Source organism: Lactuca serriola, chromosome 9, assembly GCF_051521515.1.
Source record: "Lactuca serriola cultivar US96UC23 chromosome 9, Lser_US96UC23_V15, whole genome shotgun sequence".
NCBI classification, from domain to species: Eukaryota; Viridiplantae; Streptophyta; class Magnoliopsida; order Asterales; family Asteraceae; genus Lactuca; species Lactuca serriola.
Genome location: NC_136416.1, coordinates 50,543,051 through 50,569,059, shown reverse-complemented (window position 1 = coordinate 50,569,059; position 26,009 = coordinate 50,543,051). Strand labels below are relative to the sequence as shown.

The following is a 26,009-nucleotide window of genomic DNA, read 5'->3' as shown; positions in this document are numbered from 1 at the left end:
TGGAAAGGATTCATAAAACCTTTTCATGATATTTTCGCAAATTAGGGTTAGGAAACCCTAATCTCGAAATCTATAGCCTCCTAGGGTTTATTGGCTATAAACCCTAATATGTCAAGTTCATACATTTGAATAAAGCTAATTGAAAACAAGTTAACCAATGGCTCTGATACCACTGATGGGTTTATACAAACAATCCTATGTGTGCATGCAACCCTAGAATTGGATCTATGTTTTCACTATTAGATACACAACATTATGAACACATAATAAAACCCTAATGAGTCATACTATTTTCGAAATTCACCAAGAAGATTAGATTACATACCTCTTGTTGTTATATAGCAATAACAACTCAAATCCTCCTTGTAAAGGCTTTAGAAAGCTTAGAGTCACAAGTGTCACTCCTCTAATGGCTCACAAACACCAAGAGCAAGAGGATGAAGAATGATAAGAGAGGAGGCACCCAAAAACGTGTGGAAACCCTAAGGAAACTCTTAGCCACGTTTTTGGTGCTCTAGGGATCCTTAAATAGTGAGGCTATTAGGGTTATCTAACAAGGAAACCCTAATTTGACTGCTTAGGCCCTAAGCAACCCATGGACTCCCTCCTTAGAGGCCTAGGACGATTTCTAATGGGTTTCCCCATAGAATTCATCAACCCCTCTAATATGGAGTCCATTACCCCAATATTCAACTATCATACAATTGACAGTTCTAGTCCCTTAAGTTTAATTAATGTCTTTTAGCCACAAAATTAATTCTTAATTAATTACTGACTAATATTAATTAAACAATATGATTTCTCCTTTAATATATTATTCTCATAATATATTAATAAATCATAATTAATCCTCTCTCTCTCTTCATAATTCATCCTATCAAGTTGCTTTGGTGAAGGCAACCCAAAGGACCACGCACCATCGGGTCAAGTACATACCAAAATAGTTATGGACTTAGACACTAATCCAACATCGGGTCTGCAGAGCGATGCTCAATTGCTCGTTCATTGTATTCATAGATGATATCTTGGCGTACTCCAAGACCCGCGAGCATCATGAGGAGCATCTACGAGAGTTATTGGGAGTTTTGAGACGAGAACGACTCTATTCCAAGTTCTCAAAGTGCGAGTTTTAGTTACAAGAGGTTTAGTTCCTTTGACATCTCATTAACCAGGAGGGGATTTTGGTCGATCCGGCCAAAATCGAGGCGGTTAAGCAGTTGGAGGTTCCAAAATCTCCCTCGGATATGAGGAGCTTCTTGGGATTAGCTAGGTACTATTAGAGATTCATACATGATTTCTCCAAGATTGCAGTACCCCTCACTCGTCTGACGAGGAAGGGGGGATTTCTGGTGGGCCCTGAGCAACAAAGGGCCTTTGAGACCCTCCGACAATGACTTTGCGAGGCTCCATTCTTAACTCTCTCGGAAGGAGTTGAGGACTTTGTTGTGTTCTGTGATGCATCTATCACGGGACTGGGAGCAGTCCTCATGCAGAGAGGACGAGTGATAGCCTACGCGTCTCGGTAGTTGAAGTCGCACAAGACGAGATACCCAACTCATGATCTGGAGTTGGGAGCGGTGGTATTCACTCTTAAGATTTGGAGACATTATCTCTGTGGGGTCCGTTGTACCTTATACACGGACCACAAGAGCCTGAGACACATCATGGATCAGCCGAACCTGAACATGAGACAATGCAGATGGTTGGATGTAGTCAAGGACTAAGACTATGAGATCTTTTACTACCCCAGTAAAGCGAACGTGGTTGCAGACGCCCTGAGCCGCAAGTCAGCTGGATCTTCTACACCAGCGACATGTATGAGGATATCGGTTGATTCTCCACTTGTGAGCTTGATCCGAGAAGCTCAGGCAGAGGGTATGCGTCAGGAGAACTGGAAGCTTGAGAGGATTAGGGGTGAGAACACCCGGTTTGTGCAGGATAGTCGAGGATTATTGACCCGTTGCAGTCGGGTCTAAGTTCCGATATCTGGTGGGTTCAGACAGACTATTTTGGAGGAGGCTCATAAGTCTTGCTTCTCTATTCACGCGGGGGCCAACAAGATGTACCGGGATTTGCGATTGAGGATCATTTCCAGGGTTGCAAGGTGGCTTATCGACTGGATCTCCCAGAGGAGTTTAGTCAAGTCCACAACACTTTCCATGTGTCTCACTTTACAATGTCTATTGTAACGTTGCAACTGCTAAGGAACTATGGGAGTCTTTAGAAAGGAAGTATAAGAGAGAAGATGCTAGTACCAAGAAGCATGTTGTTGCTAAGTTCTTAGAATACAAAATGGTTGAATCAAAATCTGTTATGAGTCAAGTCCGAGATCTTAAGGTCATCATACATGATAACAATACAGAAGGGATGTATCTTAATGAGTCATTCCAACTTGCATTAATGGTGGAAAAGCTTCCTCCTGGTTGGATAGACTTCAAAAACTACCTTAAGCATAAGCAAAAAGAGATGTATGTGACGGAACTGGTGGTGTGTCTTCGCATTGAAGAAGACAATCTATTGTCCTTGAAGAAAGGCGGTGAAGTTGAATCTTCTAAGGTTCATATGGTGGAAGCTGGTCAAAGTTCCAAGAGCAAAAGCAAGGGACTTCACAAAGGGAAAGCTAAGGGCAAAACCTTAGGCCCCAGGGCAGGAACTTTCAAGAAGAAGTTCAAGTACTACAACTATGGGCAATCAGGTCACAAGGCTTCGGAGTTCCTGCAACATAAGTGGGAAAACCATCAAGAAAACATGGTGAATGATAACATGGAGTTGGTGGCCATGATAACTAATCTCACAGCTATGGTTTCTAAAGTGAATCTCATGAATACAAATTCAAAGGAGTGGTGGATTAACACGGTGGCTACTCTTCATGTGTGTCATGATAAGAGTGTCTTCAACACCTATAAGGAAGTTAAAGCTGGTGAAAAGCTCTGCATGGGAAATGCAGTTACCGCAGATATTACTGGTGTTGGTGATGTCATTCTAAAACTGACTTCGGGAAAGATGTGAAACTTCGGGATGTTTTGTATGCTCCTGAACTTCATAAGAATCTAGTGTTGTGTGGTTTGATGAATCAATTTGGTTTTAAGCTTGTGTTTGAGTCAGACAAGTTTGTTTTGTCTAAAAATGGTATGTTTGTGGAGAAAGGATATGCCTTGAATGGCATGTTCAAATTGAATGTAATGGTGACAAACGAAATGAATAATGCAAGTTCTAGTTCAGCTTATTTGCTTGAGTGTTGAAATGTTAGGCATGGTCGCTTATGACATGTAAATTACAATCTGAGGGAGGATTTGTATGCAAAGTTTGCTCCGTAGATACCATCTGAGGAAAAAAAGTTCCATAAGGACTACATTAAGGAAAAAAACCAAAACATTAAGGACCATTCGTGTAATTTGTTCTATATATTTTTTTACCTTTAAAAAAAAATATTTTCATACAATTTTCAAACAAGTTCTTTTAAACCAAATATTTTCTAAATGTTTTAAATTTTTCTTAAAAGTTTTTAATTTTTTTTTATATTTTTATACAATTTTTTATAACTTTCATATAACTATTTGTAAAGTTTCATTTACAACATTATTAAAACATTACATAGATTTTGTATGAAAATTTAATACTTTTTTATAATATTTAAAATATTTTTGTTAATTACTAATTTAGAACATTGTATTAAAAATTAAAAAGTTTATAATATTTTAATTAAAAAGTATACAAAAGTTGTAGTAATTTTAAAACATTTACATTATATTGTTTTTTTGTATTTTATTTGCTATATAATATTTTTTTAAAAGACACTCCATACATATTATTACATATTTAATTTATTTAATTTTATTGTTAGACACTATATATTTTAAAAATATTGGGCATACTTAAAAACAACAGAAAAAAATTTAAGATGTTGTATAGAATATTTCATAAAAAAAAATATTTATTAATTAAAAAATAGAGTTTAAAATTGATCAATAAGTGAGTAATATTTATGATAGTAAGTTTTTACTAAAAATAACTTAGTAGAAAATTGATTTATCAAAATTAAAAGACTATAAATTGCATAAATAATCAATCATTATGGATACTTAAAAAATAACGTTTGGAAAAATAATACAAAAAAATATGAAAATAAAACCGCTACTAAAAGTGGGAAAAATGACTTATCATGATATTTAATTATTTATATGTTATAACAGGTGACAATGGTAATATATAAATATAGTTAACAAGTAGCATGTAATAATGGTAACATGTGAACATATTTAACAAGTTAAATTTTCAAATATAAATAATAAAGAAGTTGCAAACATGAATAAAACCAAAAAATAATTACCTTCTAAGTCATTTTCTTTGATATGAACTTTGTTGGATACTTGTTTATATGGGTAGATTTCATTGGCTATATCTAGTACAAAACGTACGACTTTGTATGCGACCATTATGATTTCTATATGGGCCATTTTGGAGTTTTTATAATTTCATGATGTTTGGGTGTAGAAGTATCAAAGAAATCTAGTTTTGATATTATAGTTTCACTTTTATTTAATTGACAGTAGGTGTAAAATCCGTATATTATACAGGTTGATTAAAAAAATTAAATGTCAAAATTAAACATTAAGTATTTTTTTAAATAAAATTTTGAAATAAGAAAACAAGAAACGAATTAATTACAATTAGTATTATATTTATTACATTTAATACTTTACATATATAAGTATTATATGATTTTTTAATTTTAAAAATTAAAAAAACTTATAAACTGACATGTGGATATTATTTAATTTAAAAAATATGATAAAATGACAAGTGTCAAAACTTATGAGAGATTGATATGTGCCAAAATAGATCTTTATTTATTATAGTTGATGATTATAATTGATGATGTTTATAGAAATCGCAAACTTGAAATGTTTCTTTGGTTATAAAACCTAGTTTTGACTATTTCTTTGCAACTATTTTGGTCATTTTTTTAGTTTTTTCTAGTATATTTTAATATAAACACTTATTCAAAAAAGATAAAATTGAGAAAATTTTTAGATCACAACTAAATCCATGAATATCTTGAAGTGAATTTCTTAAATAGATATAGAAATCCGAAAATGAATTCTTCCAAAAAAAACATATTTCTTACATAACGTGTTGTATTTTCGTAACGAATATATCAGAATATTTCTGATTCCATTAGAGGTTAAATCATAATTTACTTTCTTAACTAACAAAATGTGTTATCCTTCCGGTTGATTTATGTTATCATTGGTCTTAGTGTATAATAAACATTACTTTTGGAGTTGGGCCATTGTACTCTAATATGAATCGGCTCAAAAATATATACTTAAAACGGCCCAAGTGCTGATTCTAAGTCCAACTTTTAACCGATTTTAAAAAAAAAAAAAAAAAAACATTTAGTGAAGTTATTAAATCCACAATATTGTTTAACAAACTCTTTTTCTTTTCTTTAATCATATAGATATGTCTTTATAGTATTATAAAATACAAAAAAGAAAAATAATACAGAACTTTCAAAAACTAAACATTACTATTATATATATTTTTTATATAATAAAATGGTTGAACCAAATGTCACTAGTTAAGGTTGTAAGTTAAGAAAATAGAAGAAACTAATACTTAAAATTCTAATGGGAAAAATAATAATTTATCAAGAAATGAGAAACAAATACTTAAAATTTTGACAATACTAACTCGTCTGTCTATTTGTCACCTTCTGTAGTTAGATTGATATTTGGTAGATAAATTTAAAAGCATTCAATACCGTTTTATCTTTGTCATGAAGAAAGTGTATGAGTTTTGATAAAATAAAAAGGATAGAAATTGAAATTTGGATGACTTGAATAACGTGACCAAAAGTTTGAACGTGCCCTTTGCGTATAACGCAATTGCTATATATACACTTTCCTCACCCCGCACGTTTGTTCCACTTTTACCCTTTATCTTTTCAATCCTTTTACTTCACAAATTCACCTAACTACTAGACTTGACAAAAAATGATTTGATTATTCGTCCATCTAGGTCCAGGAAAGCTATTTTTTTTAATTAATAATTAGTAAATAGTTAGTCAGCAATATAAAATGGTTAATTTTTTTTAATTAATAATTAGTAAATAGTTAGTCAGCAATATAAAATGGTTAATATCATTGCAAGCCAACCAATTATTTTGTTTGTAACCATTCATACTTTTTTTTTGTTGTATTTTAGTTCCTCTAAGTTTTTATTTTGGTTGTTAAAAAAGAAAACATCCAGTTTGATTCTGATTTCCCGATTAGACCTAGTCCATCTGGCTTTTTATTTTATTTTTTAAAAATTAAATCAGTAAAAAAAAACCTCGAAAATACATGGGAAAATGACTCATGATGGTAACCAACTACTGATTTTGTTCACATTTGAGCTTTTTTTTGTACGCAATATACCATTTAACTTGTTTGTGTTATTCATAACCCTTTTAACCGGTTATCGCATGTGATAATCGGTCAAAAAGGTTATGGTGAACACAAACAACAAGTTAGATGATATATTGCGTACAAAAAAATTAAAAGGGACCAAATGTGAATAAAATCAACAATTGGTTACTCTCATGAGTCAGTTTCTCAAAATTTTAAGTATCTGTAATTTTACATGGGATCTAATAGGTAAACAATTCAAAACTTAAATCATCTACAAAGAATACAAGCAATAGTTAAAAAGTTATGGAATATGTGTAGTGAAATGCATGCAAAAAAATAATGCAAAAGTAGCCATGCCGAGTGAGATGGAAGTTATGGATTTATGTTCCCTCAGTTCCTCCAAAAAATCTATTATCTCCTCCAAGTAGACTGCCTGGCCAGAGGAAGACTTCCGATGCGCCAAAGAAAAATACTTCCCTCGTTGCTCCAGGATCCCAGGATCCTTCTGCCTTGGCCTCCAGTAACGAACTCTTCTCCATGTTGAAGACATTAATACAGTAGGTGGCTCAGCAACAGGAAGACAACAGAACGCTACTCAAGGAAGTGGAAAGAATAAGAGAAGAGATTTGCAAACCTCAGGAGGCGGCACCTTCAATCCTACTACCGAGGATCCTGAATTTCGACAATCTAGGATCAGGAAAATGTCCGGAATTAACAGTTCCAACATCCATTACTACATCAACTGGGAGAACAATCCCAAACATCCAAACTCCTGTGACCTAGAATCTTGATGAAACCTTCAATACTCCTAGTAACAAAAGTATTGGTAACTTCTTTAATAGTAACACCACCAATACTAACTCTACAAATCTTGATGCAGGAATAAGTCCAACTATGGTCAATGAACTCTAACAACTAAAGCAAATGATCTCAAGTGTACCGGGGATAGTCCAGCCTATAATCGAAGTATCTCCCACTAGTCACAGGATCTCGATATTTACTGCTGCAATAGTTGATACTGAAGTACCAAAATGTTTCCAAACTCACATCATGAAACCTTACGACGGGACTATGGATATTGAAGAACATGTGACACAATACAGAGAAAGAATGGAGATCATCCCCATTCCCTCACATTTGAAGGAAGCCTGCCTATGAAAGTGTTTCAACCCTCACGGAATCAACCTTAAAATGGCTACTTAATGTTCCTCCTTACTCTATTACTTCATTTCCACATCTAGTTAATCTTTTTAACAATCAGTTTTCTTGTAATAGAACTTTTGAAAGGATCACTGGTGATCTTTATCGAGTAATTCAGGATCCTAAGGAATCCATTAGGGATTTTGTGAATAGGTTTTGTAAGGAAGACTTGACTATCCCCAACATCGATATAGAGACCGCTGTAGAAGCTTTCAAAATGGATCTGAAGAAGGACTCCCCTTTTTATGAAGACCTTGTAATAACCCCATGCAAAAGGATGGATGAGGTCAGGAGAAGAGAATTAAGGTTCATCAAGCTAGAAAATGACAAAGAGATCCAGAAGAGGAACAACCTTCCTTACTCATATGATAACCCCAATAGGAAGGCCGACTCCTTGGTCCAAAGATCCTACAAGTCAAAACCTTATTCCAAACCCCACCATCACAGAGTTAATGCATGTGAGGATGAAGGGGAAGAAGAAGATTTTCCCAACATTTATGATTATTGTTTTTCTGCGGATGTTTCAGTTATAATCTACGCTTTGCAGGATCTCGAAGACAAAGCAAGGTGGCCAAAGAAATGAGGAAAGTCCACCGGATGGAAGGATAAGTATAAGTGGTGTGCATACCACAAAGCGTTTGGCCACATTACAGAGAATTGTATAGCTCTCAGGAAGGATATCAATTACCTCCTAAGCAAAGGATATCTCAAAGAGATCCTAGGAAGAAGAAACGAAAGATCCAAAGAGAAAAATCAGGATCCACCTAAGATCCTAGAAAAACCGGGATACCCTCTTGCAGACGCCAATGTAAGTAATGTTATATCTGGAGGTTCTGGCATTTGTGGAACTTCTTATTTTGTAGAAAAAAGACATGCCAATGTGTCTAAGATAGAAGAAGAAGAAAGACCCTGGAAGAATACGTCAGTCACGAACGATAAGGAAATCACATTCGATGAAGTAGATTTGGAAGACATTCAGGATCCCCACCATGATGGATTGGTAATCACTCTTTTTGTCGCCAACCAATTTGTCTAAAATATCCTTGTCGACGGAGGATCCTCAGTCCATATCATACTCCTAGATGCGCTGAAAAGGATGAACATCCGATAATTTGATATAGCTAAAAGGTCCTCGGTTATGATAGGATTCAGTGGTGAAAAAAAGCACATGCTCAGGGAGATCAAGTTACCTATCTACATCGAGGGGATCAATTCTATACAATGCTTTTGTGTAATTGATACATTGTTTTCCTATAATATTATATTAGGTAAACCATGGATCCAATTCATAAAAGCAGTACTGATGTGCACAAAAGTACTCACTAATTTTAATATTTATAACCTAACAAACTTAACTAACTATGCACTTATAGGCAGTGTACCTAGTCAGATTACAGTATAGTTTGGGTAAGTCGGGTGTAGATCACAGGGAACGGTGTTACTAATTAATTTACTTACTATTAAATTAACCTAATTATTAACAAGTTTAAAAGGGGTTTTATCTGGTTTTACAAGATCAGATGAACTTAAGTCAAAATAAAAACACACTCTTATTTAGTTTGAATCCACTTCTCCCTTATGGCTAGCTAATAATTACAGATTATTAAGTTGGTTTTTTAGTTGTATTAGTAATTTAGTTCTAACTTTACCAATAATTAACTAATTCATGTCAAACCATGTATGTTCACACATAATTAAACACAGAACTAATTATGAATGTGAATATGTTATGTAAGATTTGTTATATAAACGCAATTATGATCACAATACACGTTCTCTAGCACAACTAAGCTTATTTATTCTAATTACTAACTAAGATTGGTCAACCTATCTCTAACAATTCAATGTTCACTAAATCATTAGGTAAACAAGTTCATGCATTTTAATGGTCACTAAGCTACACAGAACATGCAATCAAGCAATTAGAAAAACAAACAATAGCATGCTAGGTTATACAAATCAAACACAAGCAATTTTTACCAACTAAAATTAATCCATAAACATTGAACTATTCATAAGTTTAAAGCTTCATCTAGCTAAACAAGAGTAGCTAGATTCAGCTGCTCATCATAGCAACTAAAACAACACAACTAAAAATAATGAAAGACATGTTCTTATTTAACTAAAATATAGACCTTTTATTCTTTTTGATGTTGAAGACCTTCTTCCAGAACCTTTCTTTCACTCTAAATCATCTTCTGGAACTCCTTCCTTCTGCCCAAAGGTGCCTCTATTCGTAATGGTCAAATATTTATATAGTTGCTGATATCCATAAATTCACGTCGTGAATAGTAAGAAATTCACGTCGTGAGTTGTAGATAACCGTTCCCGTAAATGATTCCTTCACCCGCGTACATATCTTCTAGAACTTCTCATTAAATAGAGTGGCTAGTTGACCAAATTGTACTTCAAGGTTATGGATGGAGGCTTGCTGATTCTTTATCAAAGTTTGTTGTTCCAGAATGGCAGAATCAGTGGCATCGTGTCTCTTTTCCGAAGCTTCCATAAACTTCATTAAAATGGTCTCTAGGTCGGGTTTCTTCTCGGCTGGTGGCTGCTCCTTTTGATAAAGGCCTCGACCTGTCTGCCTATACTTCTCTTCTTTTTTTCTTCTTATACTCCTCATATGGCAGCCACTCCTTCTTCGGTTTCCTCCAGTCCTCATCAAACTTATCCCCACTAGAGTAGCACACTTGAACCTTTCTGTTCCCATACTTATCTACATTGCAGTCCTTGGTCAAGTGTGGACCACTACATCTCTCGCAACCCACTCTTATGGCATGTATCGACTGGTCCATCTGTGTTATCCTGCGGTCCATATTATTCAGCATGGCCATGACCGCTGCTATTTCTTCAGTTGGGGCCCCTCCTCCGCCTTTGATTCCTTCTTGCCTCGGGTTGTGGTATTCGCGAGAATGCTTCGCGAATTCTTCAATTAGCTCCTTGACCTCCTTTGGATTTTTCTTTGTCAAAGGTCCTTGAGAATCAAGGAGTTGTCTTGTCATCACGTTGACCCCATCATAAAAGATTGACAATTCTTGCTGCACATTTAGGTCATGCTGAGGGCAATTTCTGAGCAAGCCCTTGTACCGCTCCCATGCTTCGTATAGTGACTCCCCCGGCTGTTGCTCAAAGTTGGCTATTGCCTTCTTGAGTTTGGCTATCTTGGATGGCGGGCAAAACTGGTCCAGGAATTGCTCACGCATTTGAGCCCAAGTGGTGATTGTACCCGGTGGGAGTGCTTTTAACCACTCCTTAGCAGCTCCTTTGAAAGTGATGGGAAGCATCCTAAGCAAGACTGTGTTTCTGTTGACATTTGGGACATTGAAGTAGTCCGAAATGTCATTGACTTCATCTAGATACTTAAAAGCATCCTCATGATCTTTCCCGAAAAATGTGATGTCCTTCAGTGCAGTCAATATGTGTCCCTTCAGCTCGATTGTGGCAGTGGCAGGTATTGCGGGTTGGACTAAACCGGGACCCACATCTTCTCGGATCTGCTTCTTGTAAGCTCCCATGGACATTTCTTCAATTGCTGCCATCTCGTTCCTTGGATCGTTCTCGGGTTCGCTCGTGTGTTCTTCAAATTCCGGCTCAGTATCGTATTCGGACTCGGTTTGGACGGGTGTTTGATCCAAGTGCTCAATATTGCTCTTGTGCCTCGCGTATGAACTTGACTCTCCTGTCTTCTTTCCCGACTTCCTTGAAAAAGCTGACTTCAATTCTTGCAAGGGCATCTTTTTCTTGTGAATTGCATACTCGGGATCTTCAAGTGGTGGCACCAAGGGTGTGTTTGAGCCTCTGGTCATGAACTCCTGCAACTTGCTAAACTAAAAACGTAAAACTGGACTAAAATAAGAAAAACTAAAAACTGAAATCTCAGCTTTCACGTCGTGAGTTTATTAAAACTCACGTCGTGAACTCTGTGATAGAAACAGAAAAAAAAATAAACTAAGCTAAATAAATAATTAACCTTTTTGCAGATTTTATTCCACAAAAAGGGGTCGATTAATCTAATGCAACTAAATAAACTAATAATCTAAGCCGTTCCCCGGCAACGGCACCAAAAACTTGATGTGCACAAAAGTACTCACTAATTTTAATATTTATAACCTAACAAACTTAACTAACTATGCACTTATAGGCAGTGTACCTAGTCAGATTACAGTATAGTTTGGGTAAGTCGGGTGTCGATCACAGGGAACGGTGTTACTAATTAATTTACTTACTATTAAATTAACCTAATTATTAACAAGTTTAAAAGGGGTTTTATCTGGTTTTACAAGATCAGATGAACTTAAGTCAAAATAAAAACACACACTTGTTTAGTTTGAATCCACTTCTCCCTTATGGCTAGCTAATGATTACGGATTATTAAGTTGGTTTTTTAGTTGTATTAGTAATTTAGTTCTAACTTTACCAATAATTAACTAATTCATGTCAAACCATGTATGTTCACACATAATTAAACACATAACTAATTATGAATGTAAATATGCTATGTAAGATTTGTTATATAAACGCAATTATGATCACAATACACGATCTCTAGCACATCTAAGCTTATTTATTCTAATTACTAACTAAGATTTGTCAATCCTATCTCTAACAATTCAATGTTCACTAAATCATTAGGTAAACAAGTTCATGCAGTTTAATGGTCACTAAGCTACACAGAACATGCAATCAAGCAATTAGAAAAACAAACAATAGCATGCTAGGTTATACAAATCAAACACAAGCAATTTTTACCAACTAAAATTAATCCATAAACATTGAACTATTCATAAGTTTAAAGCTTCATCTAGCTAAACAAGAGTAGCTAGATTCAGCTGCTCATCATAGCAACTAAAACAACACAACTAAAAATAATGAAAGACATGTTCTTATTTAACTAAAATATAGACCTTTTATTCTTTTTGATGTTGAAGACCTTCTTCCAGAACCTTTCTTTCGCTCCAAATCGTCTTCTGGAACTCCTTCCTTCTGCCCAAAGGTGCCTCTATTCGTAATGGTCAAATATTTATATAGTTGCTGATATCCATAAATTCACGTCGTGAATAGTAAGAAATTCACGTCGTGAGTTGTAGATAACCGTTCCCGTAAATGATTCCTTCACCCGCGTACATATCTTCTAGAACCAACGATTCACGTCGTGAATCCTTTAAGTCTCACGTCGTGAATAATCTTTTTCTAGATTTTCGTCACTTTTACTGTTTTAATTCCCAAAGTTTCTTTCTTTAACGCTTTCAGTCCCTTTTCTTTAAAATGTCTTCTTTTTGGCTGTAAATAACATTTAAGCTCATAAGTACCATTATTCTAAACAAATTACCAACTTTTTAATAAAAATATACTTAAATACTGCCTAAAAATAGGTATAAATATGGCAATATCAAGTACCATCAACGTACCACCAATGTGTAAAAATTCCCACTCCTTGGAGGAAAATGAAGATCATAGGTGATCAACAAGAATCTAAGGAATGCTACAAGACCTCGATGAAATCGTTAATAGTACCATGACAAGCATCACAATTAAAGTACGACACGAGGCGTGATAGAAGCAAGAGAGAAAAATGTGAAGGAAGTGCCCTAAGCCTTAAGAATCCTGAATCCAAAGTCCTCATAGGATCCTCAATAACAAAACAAATCGAGCAAGAACTAATAAATTTCTTAAAAGATAGAAACAAGACCCTCACTTGGAAGCATGAGGATATGACAAGTATAGATAAGAAAACGATAACTAATAAATTCAATATAGATCCTTTATTCAGGCATATACACCAAAAAAGAAGTAAATTTACACCCGAGAGGAACCAAATCATTCAAGAAGAAGTCGAAAAACTTCTCAAAACGGGAATGATTAAAGAAGTGAAGTTCCCAAGATGGCTAGCCAATGTAGTGGTGGTAAAAAAGAATGGAAAATGGAGAATGTGTGTGGATTATACGGATCTCAACAAGGCATATCCCAATGATCCTTTCCCTTTACCACACATAGACTTGATGATAGATGCCACGACTAGACATGAGCTACTGACATTCATGTACGCTTTAGTAGGATCCCAACAAATATAGATGGAACTATCCGATCAAGATGATATTGACTTTACAACTCCTACAGGTATATATTGCTTTATCGTCATGCCTTTTGGTCTTGAAAATGCAGGAGCAACATACCAAAGACTAGTGAATAGAATGTTCAAGGACCAACTGGGGGACACCATGGAATTCTATATCGATGATTCTTTTGGTCAAAAATCATCCAAATGAAAATAAACCAAATTATATGAGGGGTTGTGGTGTTGTGGTTGAAATGACTAACAAAATTAGAACAATGTTGCACAAGTGGTTTACAAGTAAAGCCCTTGATCCTTGATAGGATCTTCGACATAAAACCTTGGGAGGTGATAATAATCACCTGCCTTGTTTGATTTTATTGATTGGAATGAAATTTACATAAATATGATGAAGATACGAATACAAGTGTTTCAGTAGCCTAAAGTGTCTAAGGCGTATGAAGATTGTGCCAGCAGGGTGTGTGTTTTACAGGTGTATATATAGTCTAGTTTAAGTAACTAAAAGTCTGATATTTTCCGGGATCCTGCTAAACTGGTATTTACAACGTGCTTTAACTTGGTATTCCCGGGTTTTAAGCCTGGTTGAAACTTTTCTTCGTTGTAAATGAGTCTTATGTTGACCATTTCTACACATGTGAGAAATAAACAATAAATATAACCGTTAAAATTTTTAGGAAATAATAATGGCGATGTTTAGGATCCTGAAGTATGTTCGGGATCCTAAGACTCCTTTATGATCCAAGATCCTGGATAGGTTAAAGGATCCTTAGATATCTTTAAGATCCGAGATCCTGGATAGGATTAAGGATCTTGGCCCTAAAATTTTCCCCCAAATTATACCTACAAAATATTTGCATTAATTTCAAGTATTTAAAGAGTATAATTTAATTAATTAGAAATAAAGGATTTGACATTCAAATGCTAACAGATGGAATTGTTTCTGTTTAAAAGATATGATTATGTTGTCAAATGTCTTCTCTATCCTCTGCTATTCACATAAATAGGGGTTATGGTTATCGATCTTCTATTATATCTTTTAGTTCGCTTTCAAGCGTTATTGGTTGTCTTGAAGGTAATTTTCTTGTTCATTTTTTCTCATTTTTACTGTTTGTGATCATGGGTAAAAAGGCACTCCGTTCTCCCTCGAGCATCCTTACTCTTCCTGATGAGGACTTCCTCGATCAAAAGATCATGTTTTATGAGGGGACTTGCTCTTTTGATGATAACGATACTGAGTCCTTGAAATCGATCAGAGCTTTTTCTGACGACGTCATTTTCAAGCCTTTTGATGCTAAGGCCAAACTTGGCTTCGTCTTTTCTACTTGGGTTTGTTTTCTTGAATATCCTTTCTCCTTGGGCTTGTGATAGTGCCATATTTATTCACATTTCTAGACAATATTTTAATATATTTTAAGCTATAATTTAGTTAATTGCAAAGATATTTGGTACTTATAATGTTTACATTATATTTTGCAGCCAAAAGTGGACATTCTCGAAGAAAATGATTGAAATCGAAAAAAGTTGGATACTTGGAGGACTGGAGCTGAAAAAGATACAAAAATGATGTTGTTAGATAGCTTGACCCATCGTCAGTATTTTGACCATAATTTTATGACTCATAACTCCGATTGAAAAGATTCAAAATGATCTGAAAAGTAGACAAAATTTCGGACGACTTTCGTTTTTGTGACAAATCCTAATTCCCAGTTCTGACAACGTGAGGATTATAATCACACGATGTGAGGTTGATTCTTCTAGAAGATAGCTACGCGGAATGCAGTTCTCTTGCCGAACACGAATTCTACTGAGATCACGACGTGAGACCTTATTTCTCACGACATGAGACGCGATTTTTGGTAAATATAAATATCCGTTAGCATATCGACTTTGGAGAGGTTGGATCTAATTTCCTTGAGTTATAATCGAGTTTAGAGGTCAGAAAAGTGCGAAAAACACCCTTTGGAAGGAGATATTGTTTGAAGATCAAGAATTTGAAGATTAAAACACTACATTAGGTTTGTGTTAATTTAATCATGTCAATTTCTTATGAACTTGTGTGTTTACTTTCAGTAATGAGTAGCTAATTTAGTATACTTTCGTTTAGTTAGATGAAACCTTAAAACTATGAGTTAGTTTCTTACTTTATGAATTATATGAATTTGGTTTATGCATGTGTTTGATTATCATTACCTAGCATGTTAAAGTATTCATCTTTGTTGCTTTAATTCAACTTAAGTGTAGCTTAGTGACCATTAAACTGCATGAACTTGTTTACCTAGTAATTTAGTGACCATTAAATTGCTAGAGCTAGGATCGACCAAATCTTAGATAAGTAATAAAGGTAAAAGCTTTAGTTGTGTTGGAGAACATAAATTGTGACCACAATTGTGTTTGATTAATTTTCTTGACCATAGATAATTATCTAGATATATCTTACATAGCCCAATTATCATTAATAACTAATTCTGTGTTTGCTAATGTGTGACCATACATAGTAGTTCATGAATTGGTGAAAAGATTAGTAGATTTGACCAATATCACTAATTACATATAAATTGGTAACCAACTTTATTAATCCATAAATAAGAACTAATCATAGGAAAAAGGTGGATTCGAAACTAATAGAAAGTGTTTTTAGTATATTTAATACAATCGTCTAGTTGAGAGTTTAAGTTAATCTGAACTTGCAAAATCAGATAAAACCACCATTTTAAATTATTGTTGATTTTAGATTAATTTTTAGTAGTTAAATTAGTATATTAAATCCGTTCCCTGTGATCGACACCCGACTTACTCAAACTATTCTGTAATTCGACTAGGTACACTGCCTAGGTGCATTTAGTTAGTTAAGTTAGTTAGGTTATAAATTTAAAATTAGGTGTAGCTATTTGCACGCATCAGCTTGACATACCCTTTTTCTAGCATCATCTATGAGTTCTTCGAAGTTACAAAAAATTGTTATTCTTAACTATACCTTTGATCTAGAGGATCCTTTTTTTGGATCGATCGGATGAATCAGTCTAAAAACATTGACATGGTGTTAGCTAAATTCACCAATGTTTATGATCTTCAAACTTTTGGATCTTCTTATTTCAAACTCAAAGTCAAAACAAATAAATCATATTTAATTTTGAAAACAAAAATATGGTGCATGGAAAGAAAGGTTTTTCTTTGTGAAACACAACTCTATCCAACGATGATCTCCTGCCAATAAAATGGATTAAAAAGGGTTAGATTTTATTTAATTATGATAATGATCCTGAAATTCACGCTTCCTTATCTTTTTTGTTTTGACGTAACTTTCAAGTTTGAGGAAATTGTTCCAGCTGCTGAAGATACTGAGAAAAAGTTTGAAAGCTTTCTCGTTTTTCCTAAGGCTGAAAGATCTTTCAAGTCTGACCATTCCAAATTCTAAGAAGGTTCTGTTGGAATAGTGTCTAAGCCCGTAACTATATTTGGTATGTACTTGACCCGGTTGTGCGTGGTCCTTTTGGGTTTCCTTCTCCAAAGCAACTTGACAAGGTAATTTAAAGAGAAAGAGAGAATATTATGGTTTATTAATAAGAATCTACTATAATAAATGAAGGTTTTTTGTCACATGTCCCTCTTCTCCTTCATTTAGACACATGACATTTTCTAAAATTTTTAAATTTTCTATTTTCCACTTGTCATTTTATTGTATTTTCCATTTTATCAAATTAAAATTCCACATTTAATATGTAAGGTAATATATATGTAAGGTATTTATTAGAAAAGGTTTATATATGTAATATATTCAATACATTAAAGTCTCATTAATTTTAATAATTCAAAAATTTTCTCATTTTTCTTATAAATCCAAAATTTTCAAATTGTTAAAATTTTATATTTAATTTTTTTAAGTAAACCCATGTAATACATGGGTCTCACACCTAGTAATATATTAAAGGAGAAATCATATTTATTTAATTAGTATTATTCATAAATTAATTAGGAATTAATTTGGTGACTAAAAGAGATTAATTAAATAAAAGGGTATAAACTGTCAAATGCATGATAGTTGAGTTTTGGGTTGGAGAACCTAATGGACTAAGGGGGAACGATATTATGATGGGGATCCATCATATTTTTGTCCAAGGTCCCTAATCTAGAAGGTTCTATGGGCTGCTTGGTGATTAAGCTGTCCATTAGGGTTTAGGCTGAAACCCTAGCAGCCAACAGTATAAATAAGACCCCTAGACTATGGAAATCGGCTACCACTTGATTCTAAGAGAACCCTAGGCCGATTTCAGCACCTCTCTCACCCTCTCTCATATTGCCTTCTTGCTTATGGGGTTTGTGAACCATTAGAGGAGTTACATTTGTGGCTCTAAGCTCAAGATCAAGAAGACTACAAGGATTCAAGCTACTTGAAAGAGGTAAACCAATTAGATCTGTTTTCTTTATGATAATTTTAAATTATATATGATAGATCTAGGTTTTTAAATCTTGGAATCAAAGCATGTACAATAGAGAAACCTAGATCCAAGCATTAGGGTTTGTATGAGCACATAGGAATGTTTCTTATGCATAAAATACCTTAGTAGTATCAGAGCCTTGATTGGTTTCAATTGTATGTGATGCTTAACGGTTTTACTTGCTGAAAATCGAGTTTTTTTGCCTCTGCACGACTCAACTCGGCGAGTCAGTATCTGGACTCGGCGAGTTGGCCCCTACTCGGCGAGTTTGTGCGTCAGATAGAGGGTATTTCGGGATTTAGCTGTTGTTTTGACTTGGATTTGATGCCTAAATCGTTTTTTGAAGTAAAAATCCGAATTTTATCTTAATTAAATGATTATCCTTGCCAAAACAATAGATAATTTCAAATCTTTTGAATATTGGTTGTTTATATGATAAATATGGATTATTTAAAATTATTTGGTAATTATCTAATGACTAAAATAAGATTAGGTCAAATATAAATAATTATCAAATTAATTGGTTAATTTGAATTATTTGTTATTTGATCCCTTATGTTTTGAAAAGTTCAAAACTTGCCCTCAAGTTTTGAAATTTGAATTTTGTGATTAAAAGTTTAATTTTGAATAATTTGAATTTCAAACCCTTAGAATTTTACAAGATTAAAATTCAACCCTATACTATTATATGTTATTACAAGCTTAATATATATATATATATATATATATATATATATATATATATATATATATATATATATATATATATATATAACTTAAACTGCTAGTCTTACCGTTAGTAGGCCTCATTCATGAAGTCGGTTTATAAGGTGGGTATAAGGTTGCTGCCTATAAAATGGCGCTTAATAGTTGTACACTCACACCTACCACTTGCTTGACTGGTGGAGGGTCGTTAGCCGAACGGGTAAGATAGGGCAACCCTCTCATCATTAAAAGTATAATGTAAGATACAAAGTAACTACATGTTTTGAAAATTCCCAATCTTAGTTACTTTAGGGAAAAAATGTGAAAATGATGCTAATCCATGGAATTACACTTCATACCCTTGTCAAATGTTGGTGGAGCGCGTGTGGTTAACCGGCCCATCAATATGGGGATGACATTGGTAGCGAAGGGTGACTCGATGTTTGTCATAGATCAATGGAGCGTGTGTGGTTTACTGGCGCATTGATTAGGTGATAGAGACATTGAGTGCACCATGTTGATTCGCATGGTTATTCACAATTTGTTTGCAATCCTCGATATCCTAGTCGCAAATTTGAAATGCACATCGAGATTTAATATGCCATTAAAAAGTTCAATGAATCTCAAAGATCTAGGAGTTTTCAATACATTTAAAACCTAAATTGCTTTTTCGTTTTTCATGGTGAGAATTAGTGAATTGTCATTCACTTACCTTCAAATTATTTACTTTTAGAGTACGACATCCCTTTCTAAGTTGTTTAGATACACAAGTGTGCTATCTAAGGGAAGGTGTATGATTTTTGATAAAGTTTTATCAAAACAATCTAGTATCAGAAATCTGAACTTTGGTAAGAAAGTCAATGAAGTATTGATTTCTAGAAGTCCAGCTGATTTCTGGGTACATGTCAAAGCTAGTGGGAGCATAAGTGTTATGCTAATAATCATCATGTTAGTGGGAGCATGATAATTATGATAAGTATTGCAAGTTAGCAATGTTAATTATAGAAAACAAAAGGTTTCAATTGGGAAAAAGTTGTTTTGCTATAATTAAGGGAGAGGAAATTATACTTCATCTCAAATCTATAAGCTTAGATCGTGAGGTTTCAATCATTTAGTCAAGGATATATATGAATTTCATGTTGGAATGGCTCAACATAAGGAAATCTGTATATGGATCCATTATTTGCGTTCTAAAAGTCGATTATGATTACGGCATCCCTTTTCATAATCTGAATTATGAGAACTTGGCAAATTGAAAGACTGGTTTAGTCTTTATGTGAGACATCATTAATCGATTCCCATATGCTTCGGATATAGGATCGATTACATGTACTATATTCATCCTTTCTAAATTTTTCCAAATGCCTAGGGCATTAAGAAGGGAAAAGGTTTAGAACTGGATATGACTAAAAGGATTAAACAATTGTCGAGGACAATCTAAGGTTTACCAAAGATTGGTTGCTCAAGGACAGTTGGAAGTATAGTGATAATTCTGGAAGGACCATATTGACATAATCTGTAAGGAGGCAACTCTTGTTCAGAAGTGATAAGTCAGAATGGAATCTGGAAATGTTTCAAAGTTAGAATTTTCAATCTGTGTAAGATTAAGGAAACTTAATACAAGAAGGATGTTTCCAAGGAACTGATCTCCTTTGGAATGCTCTGTAATGATTGTTGTCAAGTCTTTCTGACTTTGTGCATAATCATTACAAGAGGACCAATGCATATAAGTTTAGAATCTAACAGATTTCAGTAAATGGCATGAATTTGGAATTCTTGCATTTGCAGTAAGGATTTGGGAGTGTGAAAAGAGAATCATTGAAGTAATGTTCAATTGATCTAGTTCACAAAGTAAAGATCATAGACAAACATAGTATGCATACTTGGTGTATGGCATGACTAGTGTTTAGAAAACATAGTGTACATGCTTGGAGCATGGGACAACTATTGTGTTAAATTCAAGAATAAAGTTGATAGCTGAAACAGTATACAATGAATAATGTGTAATCATATGGTGATAAATAAAAGGTGTTTTATTTATATTCATAAGTTCTGAGACCATATTGGATTCGATTATTATTGTGTTTCACTTTGCATGTTTTGACTTCACGAATAAACTGGGTTATTCTTCTGGAATGACTAAGTTATTCAAACTATCCACAGTCGGTCATATGTTGGAAGTAGATATGAATTAAGACTGTCATGATGGGTTGTAGAGGTCTAAGCTGTTGGACAAGGCTACAACACTCATGAGTGCTCATAAGTTCTGAGTATTGGATTCAACCCGCGCTCATTGGAATCACTTCATGGATTTTATCACGAGTGATCATGAGACGATAATATCTTATATTCTTCAAACCTAGAGATATGAGTTGTTACTATGAGTTGATAGTACATTGATTGCACGAAACCGCATTTGGTAACTCGGTGCTATAAAACGTGCTTTTGTGTATGATTCAACAAGTAGTAGAACAAGCCATATGAGTCGAAGTTTATCCGTTCCTTTTACCTTCGGGATAAAAGCGATATTTGTGGGCCCCTCGATGATTTGATGATGACAAATGGAAGTGCTCGGCCGGGCCAGGACTGATTTGATTTGTTCAATTAGTCAGTCGTCATAAATCGGAAATCGGGAAACAACAAATGGACAGAGAGAATGATTATAATCCATGTCTCAGTCCATATGATATCTAGAATGGAGGAATATATGATCCCTTATCTAATGGACAAGTCATTGACAAAGGTTAGAGTTCATCTACAAGGTAAGAGTTCGACAGAAGCTTTTGAGAGCTACGATTGCCGGTTGGTTCCTGAAGTCATACGCAATAATAGTTTTAGACTTATCCAAGTGGGAGACTGTTGGATTAATGTCTAAGTCCATAACTATAATTGGTAAGACTTGACCCGACCCGGCATGGTCCATTTGGGTTGCATACCATCATGCACTTGGATAGACTATAATGAGAGAAATAAGACACTTATGGTTATTAATATATTATAAGTTCTAGTATATTAATAATAAGAATAATAAGATTATTTAATTAGTATTGATCAAGAATTAATCTAGGATTAATTAAGTGATCAAAAGAAGACTAATTAAATATATGGGTTGATTGTGTAAATCATCCATACTTGTATAGTGGGCTAATGCTCCATGGATAATCAAGTTGGGCTAAAACCCATAGGATGGTCCATGGATGCTCCATGGTGTATTTGAACCCATGGATCCAAGGAAATGGAAAGTCATGACAATTAGGGTTTGCCCTAATTGTAACACTATATAAAGATATTATTCTTGGCAAAATCGGCACTAGTATTATTCTAGAGAGGGCTAGCCGATTTCATGAGTTATAGAATTCTCTCAAGTTATTCCAAGTGTTTTGGTGATTGTGATTCCATTTGAGGTGTCACACTTGGGGCACTAGGCACTCAAGCTTCATGAAGACTTTCTACATGAAAGACGTATGTATTCTATCTTGTTATATTCATTGTTTTATATGCTAGATTAGGATAATACCTTGGAAGTTCTTATTTGCATGTATAATAGAGAAAACATAGATCCAAGGTATTTAGGGTTGCATGTACACTTAGGAGTGTTAGAATGCTCAAAACCCAACAATTCCAACTTAAGAAATACTTGCAAATATACTGGGGAAGATCCCAACTTAGAGTTTTACTAGGGAAAATGCCAAATTATGAAATACTGGGGAAGATCCCGACTTAAGAAATACTCGGGAAGATCCCAACTTAAGAAATGCTGATGAAAACATTGGGGAAGATCCCAACTTAGATTATACTGTGGAAGATCGCAACTTAGATTATATTGAGAAAGTCCCAACTTTATATAATAATTGGGGAAAATCCTAACTTTAGATAATAACTGGGAAAATCTTAACTTTAGATAATAACTGGGAGATATCCCATTTCATAAGATAACATGATAATATTATAAACCTTAGAAATTTACTTTACGATCCTAACATATGTTCAGAAATAAGAGGTTTGTCAAGTTACTAAAGCATGAAATGATCCCCTTATTCACATCCCATAGTTAGATATCGTGCGTCCAAGTGGGGTGTAGAAACCTAAACTCGTGAGAAAGAGGTCATTAACTCTTTAATCCTTAGGATCTTAACATATGTTCAGAAATAAGAGGGTTACCAAGTCACTAAGGCGTCAAATGATCCCCTTACTCACATCCCTTAGTAATATATTCTACGTCCAAGTAGGGTGTGGAAGCCCACACACGGATGAAAGAGGTTATTAACTCTTCAAACCTTAGAGGGGATTATGGACCCTTAATCGGAGGAGAGATGATTAGTTTGATTTCGTAGTGGCTAGGATCCTTGAGTTTTTGCATGTTGCAAACGTTAGCTTGTTGTGGGCGTTAGCTTGGCTAACATCCCTCTGATGCTTAAGTCAGTAGTGTTCTTAGAATAAAATAAACAAAGAAAAGAAATAAGGGTAAGGAGTATGTATGTAGCTCGACTCGATTGTGATGAATTATGACGAAATTAACTTACATAAACTACGCTTCAATGTGTATAACATTTCAAGATCTTGGCAAGATGCTTGCTTTTAAGGTAGCTAGCCAATATGCCCCTATTCCTACTTCTGAATCAATGAGATAGGCATCACACTTCTGAGCATGTAGTAAGATATCTTTTTTCTTGGTTGGCCAATAGTATCTTGTTTTTAACACTTTAGAACACAAGGATCTACCCCCAACGTGGTTTCCATAATCCCCTTCATGTATGTCTTTTAGAACTTCAATGGCATTTTCATCTTAGATATGGACCTATTATGGATTTCTTGTATAATACTCCATGGATCATCATAGAGCGTGAGATATTCATCTTCAACATTTTATCGTTTTCTTCTTCTTTTGGGATACTACCATTCTAGAGATACTTTATGATGAGTTGTGTCAAGGATCTCAAATGTCTCTGAGGATCCTGATTGTTTGGATCGAGATCCTAAACATCAGGATCCTAATTAGAGGATTGAGGAATTAAGCCTCCGATTGCTACTATGATGGTCATCTGATCATGGTCGTCGGGGTCGTCTGGTCTCCTAGAGGGATCTCCTATCGCTAGGGTCATTATGTGGGTTATTGGCATCCTAGTCTCTGGAGGGATCCTGAGGGAAGACTCTAAGTTGGCTAATGTGCTTGCCTCAATGTTATCTTTGTTGGATTAGGTGTCTAAGCCCATAACTATAATTTGTATGAACTTGAATTGTTGGTAGCATAGTCCTTTTGGGTTGCCCTCAAACCTAGCAATTGAATATGATAACTTTTAGAGAGAGAGAGAGAGAGAGAGAGACCGATTTATTAATTTATTATATGGTTAATAAATTAATTAGAACTCAAATAGATAATTTGTTAATATATTATAAGAATAATATATTAATTAGAAATAGTAATATTAAATTAAGAATTAATCATAAATTAATTGAAATTACTTTTGGGATTAATTGGATTAATTAAAAGTACATGGGTTAAAGTGTAATTGTTTAATGGTTGAGCAAGAGGCATTCTAGAACCTTCAAAAGGCCTTGGACGGTTTTTTTAAGGATCTAGAGGATCTAGAATTATCCTTGGAGGATAACTAAGAAGCTAGATAATTACTAAAAAAATAATATAATGTTATTTTATTGGTTTGGGGCTTATCTAGGGTTTCCTTGTTGCACTATATAAAAACCCCTTGCCCTCATAATTTCGACCACTCTATGATTAGAAGAGAAATCCAAAATTTCCACCTCTCTCCTCTCTCACTTCATGTTCCTTGGTTGCTAGGGTTTGGGTGTGAACCATTAAAGGCACGACACTTGTGGTGCTTGCTTCCAAGAGTTTTTCAAGAAGGTTTTTTTTGTTTAGTCATGTACTATAATAGCTAAAAGGTATGTAAACCCTAATTTTGTTTTTTTATATTCGAAATTACCTAGGGTTTATAGTTTTGTTGTTCAATAGAATATTGCTTCAATAGAGTTATGACATAGATCTTTAGGTTGCATGTACCCTTAAGAGTTAAGGATTTATCCGCGTTAATACATGTAAAACGCATGAGTGGTACCATAGCATAGGTTGTCTAACAATTGAATGTATATTGCTTGAACATGAACAAAATCGATTTTCTGAAGGAAAAAAAACGATCTTACGACGTGAGCATAGATGCTCACAGCGTGAGCACAATTATGTCAGATTTTATTGCCTAATTTGATTTATATGGTTGTTATTTGTAATTATCTTGTATAAAATCTGTCATAATTCGATTTTTGGTCATATTAGATAATTAAATAAAACCCTAAATGTTAGGAATAATCATAGACAAGATAATGATAAATTTATATGATTAAAATTATCCTTGTGGATTTTATTATTAATTTAATTAAATGAGTAATTAAAAGATAATTAGTAAATACATAATATGGTTTAAATTTAATTAAGTTACAAGTTTAATTTATTAAAAGATTGAACCCTTGCAAATTATAAAATGTTTTAAAATATACCTTATACTATGTATAATTAAAAGTTTAATATATATTATATGTATACGAATAGTCAGTGAAATCGCTAGTACGCCTCATTCACGAAACCATGCTATAAAGAGGGTATAATGAAGCAAACTATAAAATGGTCGTTGAATGGGTGTTCACTCTCACCCACCGCTCTCCTGTGTAGTGGAGGGTCATTAGTTACTTTTGGAAAAATGTGAATTTGTATGCTAATCCATGAAATTGAACATTACACTTTATAAGTCATTAATGGAGCGTGTGTGGTTAACCGACACACTAATGAGGGACTAATAAAGATTGATAGTGGGTGTCTCGAAAATTGCGTTGATTAATGGAGCACGTGTGGCTAACCGACACATTAAAACGAGATGATAAATGATATCGAGAGTGCCAAGCTAATTCGCATGGTTATTCACATCTTGTTTGTGATCCTTGGCATCCCAGTCAAAAAAGCGAGAGCATAATCTAAGATTAAACATGCCATTTATTAGATTTAATGAATCTCAAAAGATCTAGGAATTTCATAATATTAAAATTGGTAAAAGCCTTACCTACCTAATATAGATTTGATTTTGATAACGTCATCCCTCTTCAAAGTTCGAATAAAAAATATAGATTCTAGCCTAATTTAAATTTATGGGTTAATAATTAAATATTAAAATCAACTAACGTGAATTCTCT

General features: G+C 34.2%; 1 non-coding gene across 1 annotated transcript; it reads left to right on the top strand.

Annotated features, from left to right (window-relative positions):
- The first annotated feature begins 10,646 nt into the window (after nt 1–10,646).
- LOC145077454 (small nucleolar RNA R71) lies at nt 10,647–10,753 on the top strand. Its single transcript, XR_013693197.1, has one exon. It is a non-coding gene; the product is annotated as a small nucleolar RNA R71 (small nucleolar RNA).
- The last annotated feature ends 15,256 nt before the right edge of the window (nt 10,754–26,009 follow it).